This window comes from Pteropus vampyrus, unplaced genomic scaffold (assembly GCF_000151845.1).
Source record: "Pteropus vampyrus isolate Shadow unplaced genomic scaffold, Pvam_2.0 Scaffold24, whole genome shotgun sequence".
In the NCBI taxonomy this organism is placed as follows: Eukaryota; Metazoa; Chordata; class Mammalia; order Chiroptera; family Pteropodidae; genus Pteropus; species Pteropus vampyrus.
In genome coordinates this window covers 5,563,978-5,586,192 of record NW_011888805.1, presented here as the reverse complement: position 1 = coordinate 5,586,192, position 22,215 = coordinate 5,563,978, and the positions used below count along the sequence as shown (strand labels likewise).

At 33.8% G+C, this 22,215-nt stretch overlaps 1 protein-coding gene across 5 annotated transcripts in view; it reads right to left on the bottom strand.

Moving 5' to 3' along the window:
* Positions 1 to 22,215, bottom strand: part of HIVEP2 (human immunodeficiency virus type I enhancer binding protein 2) — a 185,693-nt gene that overhangs the window by 23,745 nt on the left and 139,733 nt on the right. For 4 of the 5 annotated variants that reach the window (XM_011356136.2, XM_011356134.2, XM_011356135.2 and 1 more), the window contains exons 3-4: positions 6,340 to 6,431; positions 6 to 50 (exon numbers count right to left, since the gene is read on the bottom strand). The gene's annotated coding sequence lies outside the window, so the exon portion shown is untranslated. Of the gene's footprint in view, positions 1 to 5; positions 164 to 6,339; positions 6,432 to 22,215 lie in introns of all 5 variants that reach the window. The other variant, XM_023528378.1, reaches the window with a different exon arrangement.

Here is a 22,215-nt window from a genome sequence, read left to right as displayed (position 1 = left end):
ATTACCTGAATGGTTTAGAGTTCTCATGGGCATGATTGTCTTGACACTTCCTGGGTAGAAAATAAATCCAGTTAGGAAAAATTTTTCTATTCAGTCACAATATTGCTGTATACAAATGTCAATTTAAAGTTCATTATGTATAGAGCTCGCAAAGCTATGTACCCTAAAAAAAAAAAAAGCAAGTAACTTCTTTAGAACACACTACACTAAAACTGTAAACCTTACATTGATACTGTCCAAAATTAACTCTGAGAAAACGTTATAAAAACTTCAGAGTAATAGTTTCTAAGATATAAGATTATTATATCAAAACATCTTAGTTTTGTTTTTTTGGTTTTTTTTTTTTTTTTGACACAATTAGCTGGTTCCAATGCCTTAGATAGTAAAAATTGTAAAGTAGTGTTTTTTAAATTGAATCTATAGATTTGAATATTTAAAAGAATAAATTTCCTTTTTTGGAAATACACATCATAGGAAATAAAGGAGTTCTCTAGATCAGGGGTCCCCAATCCCCGGGTAGCAGACTGGTACCAGTCCATGGTCTGTTAGGAACAGGGCCGCACAGCAGGAGGTGAGCGGCAGGCCAGTGAGCAGTGTCATCTATCTGTATTTGCAGCTGCTCCCAAGCACTAGCATCACCACCTCAGCTCCTCCTCTGATCATCAGGCATTAGATTCTCATAGGAGCACTAGTGCCTGGTGCCAAAAAGGTTGGAGTCCACTGCTCTAGATGCCTGTGAATGATTCAGGACAACCTGACAACTTAGAAACCATTAGATTTTAAGTGAATACTCGACTTCTATAAGTGAATGGTCAATATAGTACCCAGAGAATTCTGAGAACTTCAATGCTAATTTTATCAATTATGAAAGCTGAGATGTTTCCTTAATAGGAAATATGGCAGTGCTCATCAAAGTAAGAAAGCTCATGCCTTTGGCCCAGAAATTCCATTGCTGGAAATGTATCCTTAGAGATGTACCTTCACAAGGGCACAAAGATACGTGTCCAAGGATTGCTTAAATAAATTATGGCTCCATCATAACACTCAGCCATTTAAAAGGAAATGAAGTACAGTTATAAGTACAGATATAGAAATTCATTCAGAAGAGAGTAACGCTGAATGTAAGAACATGCTTATTGCACCCTAGGATGCATTTAATAATCCCATTTGTATAAGATAGAAACAGGAATTAAAGAGAAAATTCCTTCGAGGATGCCAAACAGATTTAACAGCAGTTAAATCACAGAAGTAGAACCAGGGGTCAGAGGAAGGAGCAGGAAAGGATTTCTACTTGTCACCTTACAACTTTTGATGATTTTTATTTTTGTTTATTTTGTTATTGTGAGCATATTCATCTTTTTAAATAAAATATTGGTTAAAAAAAAAGATGCAAATGTATTGCAATTTCCCAAACTAAAACTCAAGCACTGGTCTTATTTCCATGTCCAAATTGCTTTCTAATAGAGAATGCTACTGTGATGATCATAATGGAATTACCCTTAGGAAAGGGAAAAGAACATGGAAATTCCCACAGGAACAAGACATTTTTGGGGTGATAAATCAGTACCCCCAGATATCGGTAGCAAGACATCTGTAATCATTTCCTGCAAAAGTTCCTTCTGCAAAGAGCCATATAGATTTGTCACGCAGTCATTGGAAAAACTAAACAATAAGCATATTAACTTTGGTTCGTTAAAAAGTTTTACTATTGGATTGAATTTTTTCCCCCACAGTGATTCTCCTGTGCATCCCTTCACAAGGTAATAAGGCAAAAATTGAAAGACAAGTGATGGCCTCATAATACTTCAATGCAAACTTACTTTGGTCAGTTCCAGCAACCTTGCTAACAAGAATACGCCATGTTAAACCCAAGTAGGCTGATTTTTTATTTAATTAACTAAGTATTTAAGGTTCATATAGACACAACCTCTGTCAGACTTTCAGAGGTGAATCATACCCTCTAAAATGGAAGAAGAATGTATTTTTAATTCAAGACAGAAACATTTGCAAGTGTTTCCTTAACTAGGAGTCAGAGCTTGAACTGAATAGTTTCTAAGTTACCTCTCATATTTAATCTTTTATTATGGTATTGAGCTATGCATGCAGTTTCATTGCTGGCAAACAATGATAATGGTTGTTGTTTATTGTGCATTTGCTATTGTGCTAGGTGCTGGTGTAGAACTTCATATATATTATCTTATTTGGTCTTCATGAAAACCCTATGCAATAAGTGCTTTTACACCTATTTTACAGTTGAAAATTATATTTAGCTCTGAGTGGCAGAGCTAAAATCAAATTCAGGTTTGGCTGACCTCCAAGACTACAAGGTCTAATCTCTCCCATCCACCTCTGCTGTTAAGTTTTATCACAATTTAAAATAACACATTTTCAATAATACTTTCTCCTAAATATTTTCACTTGACTTCAGTATTTCCAATGCTTGATTTTTTTATGGTCCTGACAGACTAGATGAGTTTTGCACGGTTGTAGTATGAAAATTGGCCCCAAAATGCCATTTCCTAGAAACCAAACAATCCATAATTTAAATAATGTTCAAAATGTGTGTATTAAAGTATTAACAAGGACAGCTCCTTATGAGAACATGATAAATTCTCATGACAAACAATTGTTTTACTCTGTTCCTTCAAAAGCATCACTTTTAAGAAAAGTAAAAACTTCTCTAACAAGTGAAAATTAAGGATATGGTTACTTACCGATCATTGGTTTATGCAGAATTATAATTTTACTTTAAAACACAGACTTCAAGTTAAACAAGTATATAAAATTATATGAAAAATGGGACTGGAATAATAGATTTAATAATTAAATAGAATAGAATATTTTCATTGAGCAATGAGGTAATGCCTTTATAAATAAGATGGTTTCAATTTTTATAGTTTACAGTAATAAATTAATAAATTAAAACCATTACATCCTAAACAAGGCATATACAATTCTTATTCACTAAAAACATATCATATAAAACAGATACACCAAATAAAATTCGTACCAAAAAAAAAGCAATAATATTTTTTCAGTTAAACATAGATCAGAAGATGAAGAAAAATGATTTACAAAAAATTCAAAAGCAGGTGTTTAATGGTCAGAACAAAAATGATCTAGAAAATTTAGCTAACTGTTGTTGGGTTTAAATTTTGGGAGAAGGGGCTAATCAGAAAAAATCATATCTACTATTTTATTAAAACATAAATATCGATTTTTCTGATACTAACATAATACCATTTTATATTCCAATAGCACTGATTATCCAGGAAGTTTATAAAATTCACAACTTCAGTCTCAGTAAAAAACACATAGACTCAATTATGCAAATAGCTTCTGTCAGGAAAAAACCTTCCTTATACATTTCTAAGACATGTCTACCAAAGCTGTCCCACCATTTTATCATGAAATTAAATGATCCCCTGAGCCATGCTCCCTTCTGGTCATTCAGGTAGAGAGCTCTGTGTGGGTCTGGGCGGGAGGTCCCAGCAATATTAGGGATCCCTTTGGTCTACATTCCTCTAAACTGTAATGTTTAAATTTTCACTTCAGTAAAAGGCTTAAGAATATTACTTAGAAATTGGAAATCATTCCTATTTCACATGAACCTTTTAGATTAGATTTTCAACATTTTTTACATGAACCTTTTCCATATTTGAAGATATTCTCTCCAACACCAACTATCTATAATTCATAAAATCACTTCTTCTGGAAGTTTCTGAGGATTACAGAGAAAGGTAGGGGGAAGAGAGAAAAAGTGATGGATCCTTTGGAGAATTTACTGATTATATTCATGAACCATTCAAAATATGAACTCTTTGCATTAATCTCTTATCTATAGTTGCTTTAACTTAGAAACTGAAACAATTCTGCAATGTAACTTGTGTGTACCACAGATCTATTTCAGGACATAATGACTGTATCTTTACCAAGCGGAAGTTGGGAGTTGAGAGTATTCTAAAGTCACTGTTGCTCTCCTCAACTTATACTCAGGGAAGAAAATTCACTTTCAAATGCATAAGGCTTTCAAAGCTTAATGCAAGATTTGATAATGACATTTTTGTTTGTTTGTTTGTTTGTTTTGGTTAGGTGATACTTTTACTTACTTAGTAATCTAACTCTATCAACATTAGTGTGAATTCCTGAGCTTGTATTTTATTACTTAAACATATTAAAATGTTATAGATAGGGAAATCGTCTTTTAGTTTTTTTTGGACCTCATATCATTATAAACCATAAATGTGCCATTGTATGTACCTGCATTTTTAGTTTAATTTTCTCAATGTAAATCTACTTGGCACACTGAAGATCTATAGTAACGTGATTAATTATAGCTACATGACTTCTCTATGACTGTAGATTCATTTCATTTTTTTGTATTCTCCAATTTCACGTTAAAAGTAAATTTCCGGTTTCCCAATCAATTAATATGTTTTAAAAAATGCAATATTAGATCAATCCTCATATGAAAACAGCTAGTTATCATTTCATTCTCTGAGATTTCTTTTTATGGTAACCAAGGCCACGTAAAGTCATTTTTGGCACCCATGGCGAACAAAGGAGAAGTATTCTAAACACAGTTTCGCATTCACATTTAAAAATTTCCCCTAAGTATTTGAGTGCTACTAAAGGAGAGAGACATTTTGCTGGAGGATATGACTTTTGGGTTTCCTGTGGATGGTGCTCTAGCCCATCAGAGCCCTTTGGTCAGTAACAACAGGCATTATCCAGCAGGCTCAGCACATTTTCCAGAGGGGAGTAGTGTTGACACAGCTACTACCTGCTGCATGGCTATTTTCAGTGATAATGGAACTAAAGGAACTGAGCAAAAGAGAAGAAAATGATATACTACATGGAAGAATTGCCATTTTTCTAAAAGTGTGTGCCCTCTCCTTTGGCCACTCTTCATAGTCCCGCTCAAATAAATTTGGCAAGCAGTTAAATAATTTCCTCAGACAGGCCCTGAAAGGAAAGACACAGACATAGCCTCCTGTATGGACCCGGACAGAGGTCTCTTCAGGATGACAGCTGGGTGGGACTGGCAGGAAGGCAGCTGGCTCTGTGGATGAACCAACCCTACAGTGTCCAGGGTTGTCGATCTGGGATCCTTTGCTTAGAAAAACACTATTTTAGATAAAAACTTTACCGAAGGCAATTAATCATTACGTGAATGGTGGCAAAAGTCAAGTGAGCATTAAATAATAACATCCTAAATAAAAACGGATGGATAAATAGATAAAATGACTGGCAAAAAATGCTATTTCTCTACTTTCAATATTTTAATAATGAAAAAAAATTTTTTTTAATTAAAATGGTTATTTGGTCTTTTCCTAAGAATTTGGTAGTATAATTTGTAAGCAAATATATATCTTATGATAGTAATTACTGAACAAAATTTTAGAGGCCATTTCCATATATTTGCTTTTCAAATGCAGAGATAAATTACAAAATAGTTTAAGAATACATGAGCATCTCAGAGCATAAGTCACACTACAAATGAGTACCGGATGAGAAAAAAAGGATCTACCAAAAAACCATGACCAGTGCCAGAGTCCAAGTGAATACAGACTTATTTCCACAGGATGATTAAAAAAAGGCACCTTCCTGAGAGCCAAATTCACTATAAATACTTCTTTTATTAGTAAAAATTCCCATAACCACCTCAGTTCTCTCTAAAATGAGCAAGTCGATGATATGAGGTGGATATTATATAAAACTCTGCCAAGCAATTCAGAGAACTTTTGGAGAAAAGTAAAAATATTATGGTGATCACTCTCTAATTTGACACTCATCAAAATTTAATTTGATATTTAAAACCTAATAGAATACCGAACTATGTTTTTTCCACACTGGGTACAATGAGGACATGGGTACAGATATTTGTATAGTTTGCATATTTAGTCAAGATATGTATGACTTATTTTGACTATGACCTGCTACTTTTAATATTTTGTCATAAATTTTTTTGCAATTTTTTTACAACCGTGATTTTATTTTTCTAGAGGAATGTTTTCCCATTATATAGCAAAAGAAATTAGGATTTACTATGAAGCAGAATTTTATGTGAAAATAAACTTGACCAGAAAAGGAAAAAACTCTCTTAAATAAGTCTATCTCAATTAAGAAAATTTTAATTAAAAGTGGTCTATTATGAAAAACAAAATAAAACCAAACCGAACCTTTCCAACACTTTTCTCTCTAAATGGCATGTTCATTGTTTCTGCCCAGATTTGATGACAAAGTCAGTTTATGTATCGATGCATAACAGGTCAAAACTGCTTTTCAAGTTAAATGTAAAAAAACAATAGAATAAAATAATAAATTTTAGTTATTAACCTGTTATCCTCATATCACAAAACTGCATCACAACCGTCTCTGCCTTCAGTGTCAACTCTCCTCACAGGAACTCATACACAACTTCTGGGAATCTAAAAATAAACAAGAAGATATTTTAAATGATGATACTTAATAGTGAGTTTAAGAGGCACGCTTATTCTTCACAGAGACTGCCTTCTTTGAGGAAAAAAAATTAGAACCGAATCTGTCAAAAAGACTTTTCTCCCCAAGAAAAAAAATGGTGTTTTATTCCCCCCTTTTAACATAGTCTAAATCTTTGGAATAAATATTTGTATTAAAAGAGAACTTCCTGCAACCACAAAAGTGGAGACAATTAGGAAAATAATACTGTGAGTTAAAACTTAATGTATTAGAACTAGAAATTGTGCCGCTGCAGTCTATAACATAGTTTTGCTGTAAAGCTGAGATTCTCACAAAACTTTTGGCGCATCAGAAACTAAACTCCATAGGATGAAGTCTCAGATCCTCGTAGCAAATTGTTTTTCTATAGTTTATTTCAGCAATGCTATGTTCTGTGCTAAAATTAATTTCTAAAATAGGAAGCCAAAACCAACCAAAGTAAAATCCTGATGCTTAACAAATTCTAGTAAGTAACAAAGAAAGGGACTTTTTTATGCTTAGTGTTAATATTTATCCAAGTCTGATCCAAAGAAATTCACGCAAGGTCAGTCAAAATACTTAATACAAACAGATTAAACAATCAATCATCTTAACATGGTTTCTCTCAGCATAAAAGGCTCATATAAAAATATTATTATACTACCCCTAGACGGTTATTGTATGTATACATTGTTCATTTTTTAAAATACTGCTTTCTTCCAGACAAGTTATTGTCTTATAGGAAGGACTAAAGCAACAACATATGACAATTAAAATGTGCCTTAATCCAATACCAGTTCACGAGAGCATTTAAAGTGCTGAAAGGAAGCAGCTTGCTTTAATTGTGCCCCTGTTTTCTGCACATCACTGCAGTAGCACTTCAGGACACCCTGTGTACTTTAAGACATGAATCATTATAAGCAAGTGGGCCCACTCGGTTCCTCAAAAGACACAAAAGGTGCAAAAATAGCTTCTGCAATTGAAGCGAGAGCCACGTCAGCAACCAGATGAATGTGGGTGGTCAGATAAGATTCTGTTACTGCAAAGGGCAAATTATTAAGCGAATGCTAGATTAATTTTCTTTCTGAAACTTTGTTCTTCTTGCCTCAACTCAACCATTTGTTGGCACTTAAAATGACACTTGACAAGCTCTACTATTCTCAAAGGCAAAAAAGCTGCATCAAAGCCCAAGAGCATGATTGATTAAACACTGAAGGAATAGTGGCAGGACCCTAAAAAAAAAGGAGACGGATTTGTTCTATAAGATAATTAATAATTAATTCAATTCTCAACAAACCAAATAGCATCTTTTCTTTTTTTAAGTTCAAGTTCAAGTGTTTTAAAAAACCCACAACTGTACCTCGGCAATATGACCTAAGCTAAAATAAAGCATGGCATCCCTCAGAAAGAACTAAATCACTGAGCTATTTTGCGCTCTGAGCAAAATTCACCCAAGACACAAATGGGCCAAGATTCTATAGATATAGCTATATATAGGGGAGAAATATTTGTACTTTTCAGTTGGCAATCCCATAGTCACTGAACTAAGAGGCAAGACAGGCAAAAGAGAGCACAGTCCTTAGGAGGCCTGCACTGACACCCACTCCTTCCAACTGTGTAGCAACTGTAGACAGGCACCCAACCATCCCCAAACCCAGAAATTATCATTCCTGCTGACAGCCTCCACCAGCAAAACAGAGCAGATGGGTGCCCCCCAGACGAGTGGTAACTGCTTTTCCAGTCTTACTTTCCGGGGCTATGGCTATTGGAAATAGAAAACACTCATCTCACGACATGCATATATATCTGAAGTTTTCAATTACAGAAGATCCCCTTTTTCACTCAATAGGAAGATTTAAAAATTATTCCTGTCACATGACTCACAATTCATGACCTCTTCAATATTTGGTTTTCCTTTGAAGAACCAAAAGGCAATGGAAATAATGTTATACCAACATTTTACCTCACAGAAACTTCCGCGTAATTAGTGTGATATTAAAGCAAAGATCTAGATGATATTAACATGAAAGAAATGATACCAATTTCAGTGATTTAGCACAAGTCATTCTGTTGCAAATTGGAATCAGTAATGTCCTCCACAAGGGAGGTAGTTATTGTTGCTATTACAATGAAGACTTAGAGATAATCATCTCAGAAGATTATTTTTATATTGACTCTGAGTTTTTGTGCCTCAGTTTCTTCATCAAAATAAAAGAAACTCTTTCCTCAAACAGCTCTTGAGAATGTAGTATAACAACTCATGCTTATGTTCTCTGGAAATCAACAGTTCACACAGTATACTATTAAACAATGGAATAAAAGGAAGAAAAGAGATTTTCATTTCTTTAACTTTACTTTAGGTTAAGATTCATAAAAAATCACCATGCAATGAAATCTTACTATTCAATAAAACTAACAAACTTTCAGATAATAGTGTTAACAGATCTTGTTAAATATCCCCGGATCATTTAAAATTCATTCCTAAATATGAGGCGAATATTATCTTTCACTTTACCTATAAAGTACAGACTGATTCTTCTGCAGGTTTGTAGAAGAGTTCCTTAAAAATATTTCCCAACCCTCCATCTCCTATTTGTAACAAACACTTGGAAAGTTTGAGTATTATTGTTTCTATACAAATAGTTTCTCAGCCTTTCTACTCTTAGAAAAAAATTTCTTAGAATTAGATATTTATTCTTGAATGATTGCAGGTTATTATCACTAAACTAAGCAAGGGTCATGTTGAGCTATGATTGATGATAGATAAATGATAGATAGATAGATAGATAGATAGATAGATAGATAGATAGATAGACAGACAGACAGACAGACAGACAGACAGATAGATAGATAGATAGATAGATAGATAGATAGATAGATAGATAGATAGATAGATGATAGATGACAGAGAGAGAGAGAGAGAAAGAAGTAGATTTTTAAAATATCCATTGTTGGTAGGATTCTTTATTATTTCAATTCTTTATTCTTCCAAATTATTTTTAGAAATTTATGGTTTAATGATTTAAAATGACTTTTTGATGAATCTTTCAAGAGGTTAAAGTTTCATTGGCAAACTTCTCATACAAATATTAAGTACTTTCCACCATTCTTGTTTTTTCTTGAAGTTAAACAAAGACACACCAAATCTCAATTTTAGTAGAAGAGCCGATAAGAGAAACCAGTTACACTTTAGATGAGAGTTGTCACAATTAAAAATAATTATTTGAATCAACTCTATAAAAAATGGCGAATAGGACCTAGAAAGAAAATATGACCCTTATATTTTAATGTACTTAAACACATTAAAAGAATGAACGTTTAAGTATGACATTGAAAGAAAGAACACTACTCTTCATACACTAGAAGAGAGATATTTTTATTTTATAGGACAGAGTAGAAGAGATTCAAAAGTAGGTAAAGATGAGAGAAGGGTACTGAAAGATAAATGAATGTTCAATATACACTTTATCAATTCCACTAGTTTTTTTACAGAGAGACATCTTTTTCTCTCTACAAAAGAAAAAAAAAAAAGGCTTTAAATGGGTCCATTGTTTCACTTTGGAGAGCCTAGAGTGGCAAGGTAATAGGCACTTGGGAGGTGGTAGAGAAGGCAGGCACAAGCTGTAAAGACACACACACACACACACACACACACACACACACACACACACACACACATTGATCAGTATGATGACTATAAACTTCTTAGTTTCGATATGAAGGTTCGGGTTGGGTTTGAAATGTAAAGAAGAAAAAAGATTGAAGAGATACAAATAGGAAAGGGAAAATGTGATAATTTTGGAACATGGGGCAATTCATTACTGGGACAATAAGGTAGAAAGAAGCCTTTGAAAAGTCAAATATGTGTATGGGAAAAGGGATTTTTTACAAGAGTAGGCTGGAGCAAACTGAGTCAAAATTCACCTATTTTTGCCATATTGTTCAGGATTGTGGTTCTAAAAACTGCCTATAGTAATGACCTCAGATCTACCTTTCTTCTATTATTGCTTCTCAGCTAGAACACAGAAATTATACAAAATAAAGCATAGTGTAAATTATACAAAATAAAGCATAGTGTAAAAAAGTTTGTTTATTTAAAAATAAACAAACAAAAGGTACATGTAACTTAGCGATTGTAACTTAAGTCTCTTTAACTAGGGTTTCTGACTATTTTATGACACTTTTAACACGTATTGAATGAATGCCCGCTATGTGCCAAAAAATGGACTAAGTTTACAAAATACAAAAAAGAGAAAAGGCAAGCTCTGCATTTAATTGCTCAGAGCCTAGAAGGGAGACATTTTGAAGAAGTTGACGTAAATATAAACACAGTACAGAGAGACCCACAAAAGATGGAATGGGCAATCCTATGAAGAGAATTAGGAAAGGTTTTAGAGAGGCAATGATACTCAGCAAGTCTTTAAAGAAAACTGTGTATGCTAATATACAAAAGTACACAATTGTCCATATTAAATTTGGAGATAAATACATTTGTCAGATGAAATAAAAATATAAGACTATTACCTCAGTTTCTCTCTAGCTGTATATATATTATTTTAATGTGGTGAAATGTTAGTTCATAGGGATGCTTCATAGGAAATAAGTTGTTCTAGTTAATACAACCTCATGGTTAGGTAAAGACCACAGAGAAAATAATTTTTGTTTCAACATCTGCTAGTGATTATTTTCTAAAGTACATTAGCCTTCTCCTTGAGTTAATTACAGTCTCCTGAACATAATTTAATCTTTCTTTGATGATTTGGGATCATATAGTGCTCTCTCGTCCTTACTCTGCATCTGGGCTGTGATCGTTTCATACTGGCAATGCAAATTTCCCCCCACATATCTTAAACACATGTCACGTTTTCCAAGACCGTAGTTGCAACTGAGACTTGTTTTCTTGACCACATACTTGACATCAACTAAGTCATATCTGACTAACTTATTTAGGAGCAAATATATAACTATCCACTTCTATCACCATTAGTTTTTGAGCTTATTCTAAATCATACAGGGAATGTTTAGTATTGTGAAAGATTTTAGAAATCAATGAATCCATCAGTTGACTAACAGAAGAAAAAGCTGAGAACCAGAGAAGTCAACAGACTTGCTTAAGGACCCACACACAGGTTATTATGATGGCCCTGGGCTATAGCTTAGGTCTTCAAATTTACAAGTCAATTATTTTTCACTATCCATACCACTTCCTCTTATTGAAAGTTTACTAACCTGGCCTTATTGCAGAAATTGCTTGAATGAGCAAAGGAATGAAAAATGAATAAGAAATTATATTGAACTTAGAATGAGCAAAGATATTTATCGTCGATACTTTAAAGCTAACAGAAGATAACAGTAGCTAAACACCAATATTCCACTGAACTGTTTGTCAGTGTTTATAGAAAATAAGTTCAATGAAAACTTTAATTTTTTTTAAAATGAGTAAATGGTAGTAGCAAAATTAGTTGTTAAAATTATAAATGTTTACAAGTACTACATCATTTAGTATCTGAAAAAAGTTCTCAACCATTATCAAACTTTTTCTTATAATGAAAAACATTTTAAAGTAAATATGTTAAGTCAAGACATGAGATCATCTTTTCCCAAACAAGGGCAGCTCTTTCATTGATAGTTGATGGGGGTAAGACATCTGGTTCATAATATCAAGATTTTACCAAGGAGACCTCTGAAGAGATGGCAACTCCATCTCAACAGGCACTAGTTCTCCTGCAAAACTATGTATGCTACCTTGTTTTTGCAAAAAGGCAAGGCCAATTAGATGTTTCATATAATTAAAAATCTTTTTTGTTTTCTCATATGTGATACCTTTTTCTTTTTCCATTTCCATTTTTATTTTTCTTTCCCTTCCTTTGGATTCCCTCTACTCTACACCTTCATGTTATTATGACAGGTAAATAATTACTTCTTGCCAAGCTATCTCGAATATATATTCTTTAACTAAATATTTGGAGGATAAAACCTAAAGATAAAACCTACTTGACTACTACTCTAATGAAAAATAAGTTTTATCTTTTACAGTGCTTATGTTTACTGTTTGGTTGCTACAGGTATACATAAACAAGATCATGATTCTTCCTTCAATTTTTCTTTTACTCCTTGATATGCCAAGATTAGCATAAAGAAAGGCCAAAGTTCACTTTGGATGATGCAAGCAAAGAGAATGAAGAAATCAAATCCCAAAATATGCATTATATTCATAAGAATACACAAAAACAGGCTGACCTTGCCTAAAGGAGAATCTATCTCTTAGGGAAGAAGAGCCTCCCATATCAATGTAAATAATACTAAAAGCAATAAAAGCGCAGCTGAAAACTTAAATTGCATTCCATATTTCAGACTACAAGTGATTCTCAGATGTGATGAAAAAAAATTATTTTCAGTCTCTCTACATTAGGTCTACATACAATAAAGACCTCTCAAAAAAGAAATGACAGCAAGGCCTATTACATGTCATATAACCTAACCAGATGGCCTAACCACGTCTAATAGCTGAGCTGCTAAAATAATCAATTCTATCTCTTCTCTTGAAAATTTTGACAGAGTGGAAATACTGACCTATGTGCCAGTAAAGAGGTATACAACCTTGGTAAATCAAAAAGCAGATCTTGATTCAATACTGTCCCAGGATCACTAAGGGGGTAAAGATACAAGTGATAAGATAATTAGTAGAATAGACTCTTGGAAAAGTGAGAAAGAAAAGGGAACCTAAAAGCATAAATTAAAGACCCGTTTCAGAAAAAAGAATGGGAACTTTTCTGCTTTAGACTGGAGAGAAGGAAGAAATAATAAAGCAAAATAACCATTTAGTTAGAAAAGAAACCGATGAATTCCCTTAAGATGTTTTTAATCTGCTCAGGAAAGTAGAAGGCTGATCATCTGATGGGAGTGAAGGAGCTACAGTTGGTTGAGAGCCTTGAGTAATTAATGCATTAACAGTCTTAGGAAAAACATAATTTCCTATTAGGCTATTTGAAAAGAATATTTGCAAAATTTATCTAAGTTAATAAATATGTGCAAATAATATATTATCATAAAATACAAAATCATAAAATATATAAATTTATTTTATTTTTCAATAAAACTATGAACTATATACAGTACATTTAAGATAATTCAAAAAAAAAACTTTATATACTGTGTTTTTTTACAGTTTCTTTAAAAGCACAGCTGCAGAGGTCTCCAATATACTGTAAATGTGAAAACTGATCTATACTGATTCTAGACATGTTAATTTTAGAAGATAAAACTATTACTTAATATCTGGAATACGGGTTCCTTACCTTTTGGATTAACTACATATATTCAACCACACATGAAATATATTGAAAATTAAAAAGCCATCTGAATGTCCCACAGAACATAGGACAGTGGTTGGCAGAGTAGAAAGTAAACAGATATTTGCGAGTTGAGTGAATGGATGCATAACTAAATGTGAATAAATGAGTGAATGAATTAATGAGTAAGTGTGACTATACTGTGTGCATCCAGTACCTGAGAAAACACTCTTCTTGCTTAATGGCTGAAAAAGAGCATCATAACCCTTCAAACGTGGAGCATGTTTCTTGACAAGTCCAACACCATATCATAACAATCAAGGACATGGAAACACATCGGGACTGAGCAACTGACTTATGTGGACTTCAGGAAAGTCGAGCATCCTGAAACCTCAAAAAAGGATTCATTTTAGAATTCTGGCCTTTTTTCAGATATTAAACACAAAGGGAAACTTTTCATAAATGTTGAAAGGAGCAGAAATTAGATATTATGTTAGAAATTTGGAGAGGAAAAAAAATTAACAGAAAAGTTGTACTTTTCTTTTTTTAACCGAACAATAAGTTTAAACATCCAACCACTTTACCTTTTATTAATTACTGTATCTTAGTATTTTAACTTGGTCTCTCCAATTTCTCACTCTTTCTTTCCTGCCTCCTTATTGATCGGCATGGTCATTTTAATTGCTAAAGACCTCTGACGTTTGATGCTAATTCTATGTATACTTATGCCAAATATATGAATGTGAAGATCATTGAAAACCAGGGGAAAAGAAACTGACTCCCGAATTAGAACTTGAAGCATTGAGGTGGCACAGCCACAAACCTCTGCCTCTGCCCTGGGTGATGGTCAAGACAAGTAGGGCGATGATGACATCACTGGCCCTCGAGATACTAAAAGTCATCCTTTTGGGATTGCTCATGCATATTCCTACCTTTTGCTGCCTTAGAGTACATTTACCTCAATGACTATCAAGATGCCGTTCTACTTGCTAACTAGAAAGGCAGAATGGGTAGTAGTTAAGACACTGGAGTCAGACCGTCTAAGTTCAAATAAATCATGGATCAAGCATTTGCCAGCTATGTGACCATGAAAATCTTAGCATAAAGGAAGTAATAATATTGAGTATCATGCACCAACTTCATTCAATTATGAGAATTCAATGAGACATGTTATATTCAATGAACCCAAAATACTTAGTAAAGTGGTACAAAGCAACTGTTCAAGTACTATTGTTATTATTATGGTTTATAACTGTCCTTAGAGATAGTCTGGGCCTTGATCATTCCAACTCCAAATGGTATGAAGGTATAGAGCCAACCTAGAGTTTGAGGCATCTGCCCTGGATGATAACAGTTCACTCAAGCCTACACTGGTACTAATCTAAGCCTTTGAGTTAGGTTAAAGTCATCATATATACTCCAGGAACAAGTATGAGAGTGGAGTGCCTGGTTGCATTCCCCTACATGAAATTTTTTCAAAACTAATAACTGTTATGGACTGAATGTTTGTGTCCTCTAAAAATTCATATGCTGATAACCTAGACTCCAGTTTGTTTAAATTTAGAGATGAGGCTTCTAAGGAAGTAATTAAGGTTAAATGAGATCATAAGGGTGGGGCCCTGATCCCACTGGATTAGAGTCCTTATAAGAAAAGATATCAGAGAGCTCTCTCTCACTTTCTCTCTCTGCGTGTATACAAGGAGGAGGTGTGTGAGCACACAGTGAGATGGTGGCTGCCTACAATCCGAGAGAAGAGGCCTCAGTATGAAACCTATCTCTCTGACACCAGGATTTTGGACTTCTGGTCTCGGGAACTGTGAGAAATAGATTTCCATTAAGCCACTGAGTCTGTGACATTTTGTTATGGTAGAATGAGCAGACTAATATAATAATTTAACACAGTTATACAGAAGTACATAAAATTGTTGAGATAAGAGTGAAAAGGCGTAATGAAAAGAATATTGGATTTTGTCAGCAAATCCATACTCCTGCACTAGTTATAATACCTGGTTGCTGTGTAATCTTGGACTATGTACTCAACCTTTTTGATCTTTTTTCCTTCACTCAGAAAACGAAAACAATAATTTCTCCCAATCATAGTTGTAACCAGGATGCCTGTCCTGGTAGGTACTCAATAAACTGATTTTTAAAAGATAATGAGATAAAGGGGGACTCCTGTGAGACAGAGAATACAATAATTAAAGATATCATAGCTCATAATTCTATATTAAACCTAAAAGAAAACACTGCGCAAGTCATGTTGTGCTTCATTCGATCAACGTTTAGGAAATATTTATTGATGACCTGAATATTCACTTTTCAGGGTGAGCAAGGTGATTCTTTTTCAGTATTTTAGTCAACAATTTGTCAAAGAAAAATGATGATGATTCTATGCCACATTTCCCCCCAATTCGATGTTTACCAAAATATGCATTGCTTGCTGCTATGGACAAGGTAAGGTATCTATTCTAGTTTATTTAGCATTAAAAAGGAACCATTTGTTTACAATTTTTAATTGTCTATTTTAAATAAAAACCCATGAGAGAAATATATCTGATTTCAGTATCAAAAATAATTTTATTCTTACTGAGAATTGGCTTTATAAATACTATATTATAACCCTATTAAGTTTCCCACTTTAGGTTGGCTGCTGAAAAGCTAAGGTCTTAATTTGGGGCCTTCCTCGAGGTAATATCTAAATCTTTTTGGCATGTATTTTGATCACTAACATCATTTCTAGCTTCAAGTACTATTCCTACTTTTGTTTCCCATCATACTCACACTTACGAATATGTAAATACACACACCTCAATAATGCGGACTGTTAAAAAAGACATAATAAATGTAACTGGGAACTATTCCTAAAATTAGAACTATATGCATATTTCAATAATGTTTAGGCAGCACAACTGTGAAAACTAATTGGTTCCAGGTATATAAAAAGTAATGTGGAAATCTCCCAAATATTTGTCTTTTCCTTCAGCCTTCAACCGTATTGATTTCAAGAAAAGAAAGGGTTTCATAAATACAACAGAAAAGTTACATATACTACAACTCAAGAGAAACCGATTATTTTTCCTTCTCTAAGGAATTGCATATGAATGATATGGAAATAATATGGTCAAATTACATTATCGTTGAGACATGGTCAAATTTCCAGCTACTGTCAAGGCTCAGTGGCAGACGTGGTAAATGCATCTGACATATTCTTGGATACAGATAACTTACCCTGGCAGATCCTATGTGCAAATCCTGTGCAGTGTATCGAAGGAGTTGGATGAATGTTTTTTACTTGTTGAACATCCATAGGGTATAAAATCAGAGACACATGTATTTTAACAAGTTTAGAATACATTTGATCACAAAGCATTTCAAATCTCAAGTCAACTTCTACTTTTACGGTACAAGCATCAACTATCCTAACTGTTTCTGAAATTTTAAACAACAAATTAGAGTCTAAAAGCCTTTTTTGATGCTATTGTGATTAACCAATTTTATGTGATTTAGTTTGATCTTTGTTTTCAAATAAATCCAAATGCCAGAGAACGTGTGTTGAGGTTCATAATTTTTGGTTTCAGTCAATATTGATCAATATCCAATATAAGAATATTGGCTTAATTTCTGTGTTATTCACACTGATATAAATAATTTAAACAATGCAACTAAAAATAATTCAAAATTATGGTAAAATAACTAAGAATAATTCAAAATTATGGTAAAATAACTAAAAATAACTAAAAATTATGGTAAATAAATAAATATGCTCTGTTTCAGCCCTGAAAGCAGTCTGCTAAAATCTGCAGGCCCACAAATTGTTTTAATTTACACAATCCTCATTGATTCCACATTTACTGATGTTATTTGGCATCTTACTTTTATTCTGTCTTATGTATCATAGATGGGCAAAGGATTTGCTTTAAAAAGTTTATTAAGAATTCTTCTTTAGCACATTTTCCCATTAAAACAAACAAAAATCGAGAAAAATAAGCAGAAACAATTAAGCAAATAAAAACACAGAGAAGATTACAAAAGTAAATATTTTATCATATTGTCTAATTTATCAGGCTTGCTCTGATTTCATTAAGGGCCTTAGACAAGAACTAATTGTATTGCAGCATCTGCTCTCTGCTTTTAATATGGGTATAAATTATCTGAACAAGTAGATTATAATATTTCATTTAATCAATAACTAGCAATACAATATCGAGACCAAAATGTTTTAATAATGCCTTGTATATGCGTATTATTTTATTTTTCAGAGCTTATCATTTCAGCCTCATCATATCCTTCTAATGTAAGATGAGCATGAGGAAATTGAAGCTCAGAAAGGTTAAGCAATTGTCAGAGCAACCTCTCAAAGACAGGCCAGCAGACTATTTCCATGGAACACAGGGGTCCTAAAAGAGAGTGTGTGTGGGATAAGTGGAAAGGATACATAGGTTTGAGTCCCCCCTCTGCTATTGACTGGCCGTGGGTGGTTCTCCTACTTTCTCTGAGCTTGAATTTACTCATATGTAAACTGGGAATAATAAAGGTGCTGGCCGCACATTTATATGGCTCTACTGGTGGGCCAAAAATTGAGATGATGTGTCAAAGTCTGCTGCCAATTTTAAATCACCAAATAGATGTTGTTCTTTTTCTTGTTGATACTAATGCACAAAGCAATTTTGTTGCTAAAGAAACTAAAACAGAAGAAAAGGCCTGAGCCCTAACTCATACTTCCTACTTCACTGAGGACCCTGAGTGAGTTCTATCGACATAGTAAACAGTTAGAAGCTTTTATATAATAGAGCACTGTGATCACTTTATGGTTCATCCTGGTCAGCCGAAACCTTCTTCTATACACACCTAGCATCAAACAAACTTATATTCATTTTATTCATTAAATAGAAATACTTTAGCATCCATTTAATAGTTAGTTTCCACTGACAAAGGACCCGCAAAGGCTGGAAAGACTCTAGACACCCAAGTCTTGCTGAGCTGCGATAAGAAGATGCAATGGCATTAGGGAGGTTTGCTGTTCGTCTCATGTGGGCATTACAACATCTCCAACCCAGAAGCTAAGAAAGGCATAATTTCAGGTGTGCCTGGAACATTCTACATGAGACATTAACCTTCAGTTTAGTAAATGGGAAGACGGGGAGACATAAAAAAAAATCCCCACCAAGATAACTAGTTTTCTTAATTGTGGGGCGGGAATCATTAATACCCTAAAAAACCTCAAATGTTCACATTTATTTAGTGAAACCCAGTCCACAAAAAGGACAGGGCTCTCCCCTTGAAGACACGAGGCATCTTCACTCTTAATGTCTTTCTATATGTTGACCATACATAGCCTTTCCGACAATTATGGTCCCTTCTCTTCAAATTTCTTAACAATAAAATCCATTTTTTCAATAACTAGAGATAAATGCAAAGGAAGAAACAGTACAATAAATGAGCCTATAGGAAACCTATTGCATTATCTGCTACTATGATTTGTTTCATAAAATAAACCTTCTTCTTCTTTTATCCACGGAGAAAGGGTGACAGAGGTTGGCACTTCTTAGTCATAAGAAAAGGGGGGAAAAAAAACCGATTTGGACATTGTACTCAGAACAAAAAAAAAATAAGCACATCATATGGAAAACTTATATAAATAGTACTTCTTTACCAAGGGTTTACTATAAATGGAGGGTTTTCACATTGTCAGCTTATTTTCTCTGACAGAAACAGCTCAAAGAAAATTTTAAATGACTGTTGCCATTTGGCTTAATTTCTGTGCGATAAAAATAGGGTTAGAGTGTAAAATAGATATACTTAAAAGTTCTGGATGGTAATTTTTTTATTGTTTAGAGTTTAATTAAACTCAATCTATACAAGTAAATCCAAATTAAATTAAAATATTTAGTTCTAAGTTGTTTCATAACCTACATGAAACACAAAGAAAATACTCATCAATGGTAGTAAATCTGAAATACTTTCTTTAAGTAGATAGTAATTAGGATTTTAAGGTAAAATAGGCACAAATTAAATGGAGATCATGATGTCAATCAAAATTGTAAACAAAGGGGTATTTTTTTTTTTATTTTTCGATTACAATTGACATTCAATATTATTTTATATTAGTTTCAGGTGTACAGCATAATGGTTAGGCATTTATATAATTTACGAAGTGATTCCTCAATTAGTCTAGTACCAACCTGGCATTATACATAGTTATTAAAATATTATTCTTCTTGAATAACAGTTTTCCCACTGTGTACATATGTGTTTGGTGTGCCCAAATAGTATGTACACATATATCTGGAAAATTTTCACTTTGCTCCTAATGTAGTGATTTTATGTCAAGAAGAGTATTATCAATAATTGCAATGGGCTTCTTGCTAACAACAGTGAGTGGTCGTCAAATATTTCATCCTGAGCAGCCACAAGAAATTCTCTCTTCTCTGGTGAGGAGAAGTCAGGACTCTCTTGTCACTGCTACTACCATGAAAAGAGCCAGCATAATGACAAATCTGACACACAGAGGGGACATAGCTAAAAGAATCTCCACAAAAGCAACCAGATCCTACTACACAAGTCTCTGGATCCAGCTGAGCCTGAAAACATATACAACCCCTGGACTGCTGAGGATCACGAGCCAATAACGTTTCTGTTTCTGCTTTACAGAGTTTGGGCCAGGTTCTTTGTCCCCTGCTATCAAGGCATCACACAAATGCCATGATTAAAACACCTTGGTTGGCATTTCTCACTTCTTAGTTCTATCAGCGCGCCCATGGAAAAGGCGTGAAGCCAAGGAAGAGGACAGTTATACAGTTTTTCACCTGGGTTGCAATTTTTTGCCTAACTCACTCTCTTAAAATGAGAAGTAATTCTGCTCCTGACTGCTCAGGGTCAAAGGTGACCCCAGAAGACAGGGTCAGGATGATGAAGTACATGAACTCTGAAGTTAAGATAGAACTGGGTCTCAATTCTCACATACTGTTCACCAGCTATGAGACCTTGATTACATTACTAATGCTCCTAACATCTATTTCCTCATCATAAAATGGGGATAATAGTTCTTTTGCCATAAGGTTGTTGTGAGTATTAAATAAGATACCACATGTAAATCACTCAGGACAATGCCTGGTACTTATAAATACAAAGTATTGGCATTCTTTTTTAGGTATTAGTAGAGTTAAATTTCCAGCAGTTGTAATTGTAGGCAAACATTATATTTACAAAAGTAAGTACCTCACTTTTATTCTTTGAGCTATAAGAACAAATGTATCAAATTAGTTGATGATTATTTAATTTTGTACATATATAAGGACATGTGAATACATGTGTGTATGTCTGTAGATTTTATCTCAGTGCAGGTATAATTTAAAGCATAAAAATGTTAAAAAGGCATACTGTTTGTTATTATATGTCATAAAATAAAAATTATTAAATAGAATCGCAATGTCATAATAAATTCATATATATAATGTATTACACACACACGTACACACACAAATGACAGAATGACTAGCCATAAAATTTAGTGTGTTTCTTCGCTGTCAGCAGGAAAGGGCTCCCAATGCAGCTGAGCATCCCTGAAAGACAGAGGGAAACATGAATCTCGTCCACTTCGGAGAGAGCCATAACTCTGCGAGGTGCAATACCACTAAGAAATGGGGGAGAGAGACCATCAAGCATCATCTTTTCTTGGGAAAATTGGGTATTCATACTGCTATTCCTTCCTTTTTCTGATCCTATAGAATAGTGACTAAAAATTTAGTGAATTTCTGGTCACTAGTAGGTAGCTTCAAGATCAACAAATTATTTGGAATACTAAAACTTGCTAAAAGTATCCTCTTCTTCGACAAACATTATTAAAGTTACAAACATCAGAGTTCTGTCAACTAACTTCTATAATTCACCTCGAAACTCTAATTAAAGTCCAAAGTGGTAGTGAACTAGTGACATCAGAAAGCAGGGAAATCTCTGGGCTAAGATCCAGTTAGAGGGATCTTAGGCTTACATCAATACCAAGCCCCTAAAGTGACTCAGCATCACTGACTAGTTTGAAATTTACCTTACTCACTTGTTCATGAAAATCCACATATCACTTTATGCCAATGATAACAAATTCTCTTCAAATGCAGGTCCAGTTGCTAAAATCTACTCATCTCCCCCAAACCCCTGCCGGTATATTAAAAACCTAGTGTTGCCCAAGAGCTTTCCCAGAAATTAGATTAAACAGCGTATTCATTCCCTTCACTTCAGACTTAGTGTTTGAGCTGCAGCACAGCTGGGTGGCAGCAAAATTATTGAAAGTGTCTGTAAAAGACTGGTTTGAAAAAATTGTCTTCATTGCTCATGAATATCTTAAACCTAGGAGACAGAGCATCTCCAAATTCAGTTGCTGAAGTGTATCTCTATTACTGCAATGTGTAGATACTTATCAACATTCGATTAACATCTATGATGTAACATTAGTCATTATTAACACTTA